The sequence below is a fragment of the Bidens hawaiensis genome, unplaced genomic scaffold (assembly GCF_021521415.1).
Source record: "Bidens hawaiensis isolate Kalapana, Puna unplaced genomic scaffold, B.hawaiensis_p1.1 tig00018956_1, whole genome shotgun sequence".
NCBI lineage: Eukaryota > Viridiplantae > Streptophyta > Magnoliopsida > Asterales > Asteraceae > Bidens > Bidens hawaiensis.
In genome coordinates this window covers 194,512-201,033 of record NW_027492878.1, presented here as the reverse complement: position 1 = coordinate 201,033, position 6,522 = coordinate 194,512, and positions in this window count along the sequence as shown.

Below are 6,522 nucleotides of genomic sequence, written 5' to 3'. Positions count from 1 at the left end.
TAAGGCCCATCTTTCCTTTTTGGTCCATAATTAACTCCATCTAATTAGCCTACTTATCATTTCATCCTTATTATTTTATTAATTCTCTACTAAGTCAAGTAAACTTTTCCATCATAAATAAATAATATATTAAATATTATTTTTAGAAATTTCGGGATGTTACAAAATTGGTTTGTGCATTATGATCCTCTTTCCTATTTCGGCCTACCTACTGATTTAATTAAGAAACCAAGATCATAAATGATACGTATTAACTAATATACTAAGTGGCCTTAACCCGTTTATTGTTATACAAGTAATCACCTAATATAATTCAATGAAACTGTTATACACAACCCTCTCCCTGCCGCCAAGCAAAACCCTATACTTAATTACGTTGTAACAACCTTTAATTCATGTTTTCAATCCCTTCGTTGGCCGGCTCTGTTCGATGCATTTGACCCGCGAATCATCATCATAAGAGGATATCTCGTCGGTACTTCCCGAAGAGCTTGATCTACCTTTATATCTTAACGAATTCATTATCTTGCTTAATTTCTAAGGTGAGTACCACATTCCCCCTTTAAAACGCATTTTATACTGTTTTGGGGACATATGCGTTTAATATTTATTTCCCTACTATTTAATACACAAACTGCAACTATTTTCACTAAAAGATTCCTATCGAACCGCCTCCTATTTCAATCAGCGCTGGACGATCGATATACCCATAATCAAGTCTTCAGTCAACTGGTGGAATACATCGCATCAACCTGGGAGCATTGGCCGATATGGTACATCAATACATGTTCCTATGCCTATTCCAATCTTGTGTAACTTTGCTAACTCCTATAACATTCGTTAATTTTCAAACCCGAAAACCCGGACCCATTTTAAATTTTCGGTTTTGTTCTACTTAAATTTATAAATTTTTTTAATATTATTAATTAATCTCAATTTTCATTTTATGTATTTTATGTGATCATTTCTATGCAAATATACTTTTTACCACCCTTGTAGTATTGCATACTCATTTAAAACATTCATAATCAAGATAATTTATTCAAGAACTTTTCCTATGCAAATCATTATAATAAATCTTGAACTATTATTATTACCATCTTTTTCATATTATGTTTTTTTAATTAACTAATAAAAATAAAGCAATGAATGTTTTAATTAAATATAATTTATTAAAAGAGTTAAACACTTTGAAAACCTTTTAAACCATTTTAATTTTTGTTTTTATTTATATTAAATATGATTAATTTTCATAAATTCCATAAGACATAATAACTCCATATTTTCACTATAAAAGAAGGATAAATCCTCCATTATTTTCACATCTCAATCCACTATTTTCTTAAGATTGAAAACATTAACAAGTAAGTTTTATGATTCCATGCATTTTATAGTTTTTGTTTTGATTTAATGTTGAATGTTCATAATTTGTTCTTCATGATCATGTTACTTTTATCATAAAAATATTATATTTTGGTTTTAAGAATCATTATAATCATGGATATCCAAGATAAATACTTTGATTTTTCTAAATTTTGGATCAAACCTAGTTATTTTGCAAGAACAAGTATGAATATATATATTTATGTAAATCTTATGATTTGTTGATCATCATAAACTTATAAACTTTCTTTCATATAAGATGATTTATAAAAATTTCCTTTACTTAAAATATTTTACAATAGATATAACATATTAATAATTGAGCAAGTTAATTATTTTTTTATCTTATTTCAACATAAACTAATATTTATAATTTCTTTAAAAGAATTCATGCAAAATATTTAAGTTAATTAATTAGTAAATTAATTAATTATGTTACTAGAATAAAATAAAACATTTAATCATTAAATGTTATTAATATTGATATTTAATCTTATATTAACAAGTTATAATTATTTATCTACAAATCATCTTCAACTAGTATACATCAAATGATTTATATAAACTTTAGGTTATATTAATAAATGGACAAGTTGTTAATCGTTCTTGTATTTTCCTTGTATTTCTTGTTACAAACTTGTGTACTTGATGTTTAAATTAATTAATGATAATATTGTCACTTAATAGTGTCACTTGTGTTTTGGGCAATCTGTACGTCACACTCGGGCGTATTCCACTTTAGCCGGGGTGTTACAGATTGGTATCATAGCCGTGACTATAAGATAGGACATTAGACGTAGTGTTCTAGTTGGTTATAGTTTATTTGCTTAATTGTTTAGGTTGCATGATTAAAAATTATATGAGCCTAATTTGATTGTTCAATGCACATTATTTGGTTATTATTGATTTGTTTATGCCTCATGTACGCAAATACTATCATATTGATGATTCAATTACTTCAATTACTTCAATTACACAAGCACACACAAGTCCAAGGGTTATGTCTAACGCAAAGATTTTCAATTTCCATAATCAGATTTTTGATTTTTGGTTGCCCGATATTTCTTCCTCTTAAAGATGGTTCGTTATAGCGGGTATGTAGTAACTGTAAGGGGGACGTGCCTGTTTTTCGAAACTCTTGACACCAAGGTTATTGAAACCTAAGGATAAGCAATGCGTTTAAATCCCAATCAGACGCGGGACCCGGTTGCTTACCTGGAGAGTTAGGAAAGAGCATGAACTTAAGCCAAAGCATACCACTTTCAACGCCATATGAATCACAACTTTAAGTTTTCACCGTGACCATGTTCTCTTTGTGAAAAGAATATGGTTGCACTCCTGTATGCTTTACAATGTGTTTTAACTGGAAGTCTGTACACGAATACCCAGCTTTCGGTTCGATTTAATTACGCATTTTTATACGAGAATAGTTAAGTTTCAAAAAAAAAAATAAATAAATAAATTTAGTGACACATTTTCTTTATTTATACGCTCATTTACGGTTTAAACTTTTAAAAGTTTGCAAAGTAATAACCGAATTTCAAAAAATTACTTTGTTATTTTACTATTATGTTTTAGAATTGAAAATTCAAAAAGTTATGGTGATACATAAATGGTTCAATTTCGATTTGATTACTATATTATTTTGTTTATTTACTACTACGTTTTAGAATTGAAAATTCGAAAGGTAATGGTGATATATGAATGGTCGAATTTCAATTCGATTACCTTATTTCGTTATTCATTTACCCTTATGTTTTAGAAGTGAAAAATTTAAAAAGTCGTGGTGGCTCATGAACATTCGATTTTCAATTCGATTTCACTATTTAGTGTAAGTTTAATACTTTTTCCATATGATTATTCAACGATTTACGAGATTTCGTTTATTGAAAGGTGAAAAATCATGACGTCTCATGGGAATTCAAATTTTGTTTCATATGATTTCTTTTGTTTACTTGTTTTCATTGATGTATATAGTAGTCGTTTTCATACTTATGTCCACAGTCACGCGAATTCTTCATGTTTCGTATCATGCCTTCTTGTTTTCCTAATTGTCACACTCAACCGGCGAAATGACAACCCAAGTTATCAAGTAAAATGGCCTCTGCGATCCCGACCACCCCACGTTTGACCACATCTACCTTCATAGATATAGTTAATTCAAATTCAAACCCAGCACTATTCTTGGAAACTCAAACTAAACCCCACTGAAAAGCCTCGCACAGAAACACGCTCTTTGTATAGTATGTGTAAATCCCACCACTTTATTTCCCCAAAACTTTGATATACTTCAATTTGTGGTAGATTCAATTACCACTTATTGCAAAAACTTACCCAAACACAACGCCACTCGCCCAATTGCAAGACTCGTACTTAACCATTTGTCCTGATCAAATGCTTGACCACATGCTTCAAGTGTGCCATCATTAGGGTAACCCGAGCACACCCGCCATACTTGGAAGGCCTAACTTGTTTCCGCCATGCAATACCTTTACCCCGCATCCCTTGTCTATTCTATTCGATTTCTCGATTTCAATACTTAGGTTTTACAAACTCATCAAATTCGTCGATATTTTCTTTTGTATATTTTATTTCTTTTACTAACTCCTCGCGCCTAATCCCAAATCCTCAGTTATTTTTAACTTTCCGTCAAATGGATTTTCTTTCAAAAGAATTTATTATCTCTATTATTATTATTATTATGGTTATTATTATTATTAAATTTATTAACACTACTAATATTACTACCACTATTGTTATTAGTACCATCAACATCAACATTATTATTATTATGGGAATTATCAATATTATTGTTATTATTATTATTAAAATTTTTGGTATTATTATAATTAGTAATATTATTATTACTAGTATTATCGTCACCACTAATAATAATGTAATTATTCTTTCAAATAATATTTAAAGTTAAATGTTTGCTTCAAGCAAGTTTTGTGCTTGTTGAAACTATTTTTCATTCAACAAGTCAAGTAATCTGACAATTATTATTATTATTATTATTATTATTATTATTATTATTATTATTATTATTTTTTATTCCTATGTCCCGGGCCAAAATAAAACATCTGCTTTTACGATTAAAATTTTCATAAAATTGCAAGTCTTTGCGATAGCTAAAAACTTTTTGTCTAAATAAATTATATTTTCCCAGTAGATTTAAAGCACCACGATTTACAACCGATATTTGTAAAATTTAAATATATGTTGTATCCCTTCCTTTCTTCCCCCATTTGTTAACGCCAATGAGTTTCGGCTAAGAAATCATGGAACCACCTCCCACGTCAACCTCTCCTACCCCAAATAAACCGAAATTCGAGAAGACAAGCGTCACAAGAAACATTTTCGTTTCTTTAACTTCTCCTTCACGTATTTTTTTTCGGACGTACCCAATGTGATTTTATATCCACTTCTTTAGAATATTTCTTACGAAGTTTATTTCGATTGTTCATTAATCTTTGATCCATATTCATTTTTATTTTTTTTATTTTACAAAACGCAAATTCGTACATCATCCTTAGTCGCATGTTGTTAATCTATTTACGTTTGTTACCTCGGGATCTCTGACCAATTTCCAATCAATGTAATCGTTTAGTGGAAGATGGGATTTCAAATATGTTAAGGTACATGTTGAATTTATATTACTTTTACAAAAATTGTTTTGATTATTTGTCTGGTTCTTTCTTTTTTTTTTCGTCAAATGTTTCATATTTCTTGATGTCTCATTAATCTGAGATCATATTTTATTTTCATTTCGAAGTTTCAAGTATATTATTGGTTAATCTTGTTGTTATTCAAAATTAATGTTTTAGGGGGAATTTTCATTCATTAAACGAAATTTCAAATTGATGTTTTACGTTATTCTGACTCCAAGAACTCAAACTATTTTGATATTTCGATATTAAAGTTTCATTTATCTATTTTATGTCAATGCATTTTCGATTTACATGTTGATATTTTGTTAGCTCAATGCTACATTTAATTTTCATGTTATTCTATACCCATTATTTACATTACTGATATGGTCATAACTTTGATGTTTTATCCATATTGTTATTGATAACCTAAGAGTTCCTGATACCATTTTATTATTTTAAGCATCAAAAGTTTTATTTATCTATTTTATTATTTTTGAACCTCAATGTTTACATCTATAGCGGTATTACTAACTTCGAAAGTTTCATTTATTTATTTTTGTTATTTTGAACCCCAATGGCTCATTTATCAAATCTGTGATTTTTAATTATATATTTTTGTACATAAAAAAAAGTTCTCTTTATTGATGTCTTGCTAAACCACACAATAGGACAAATCATGTGGACCATGCGACGAACTAAGTAATTACGGGTGCGCACGTAATTATCGAAGTCCTCGCATGGAAATCATAGTAAGGACAATTGTGTGCAATAACTCGAAACTTGGAATGATTTTGGAAAAAAAGGGGACAAATGCAATATGATAAGTTCATGGTGGATACGCCGCTGGTACATCCTATATATAAGTGTACTTGTCATATTTCCAATTTGTGGCGTTTTACGATTCATTCAAAGATTGGCGTTATTTTTTTTATTTAAATATGTATAGATAAAAATGTTTAAACTTTTATCAACTACATGTATTAGTTGTTTTCTTTTAAAATTTATTTTTATTTTAATTTCGGGACGAAATTTCTAAAAGTTGTGAATCCTATAACATTCATTAATTTTCAAACCCGAAAACCCGAACCCATTTTAAATTTTCGGTTTTGTTCTACTTAAATTTATATATTTTTTGTAATATTATTAATTGATCTCAATTTTCGTTTTATGTATTTTATGTGATCATTTCTATGCAAATATACTTTTTACCACCCTTGTAGTATTACATACTCATTTAAAACATTCATAATCAAGATAATTTATTCATGAACTTTTCCCATGCAAATCATTTTAATAAATCTTGAACTATTATTATTACCATTTTTTTATATTATGTTTTTCTAATTAACTAATAAAAATAAAGCGAAGAATGTTTTAATTAAATATAATTTATTAAAAGAGTTAAACACTTTGAAAACCTTTTAAACCATTTTAATTTTTGTTTTTATTTATATTAAATATGATTAATTTTCCTAAATTCCATAAG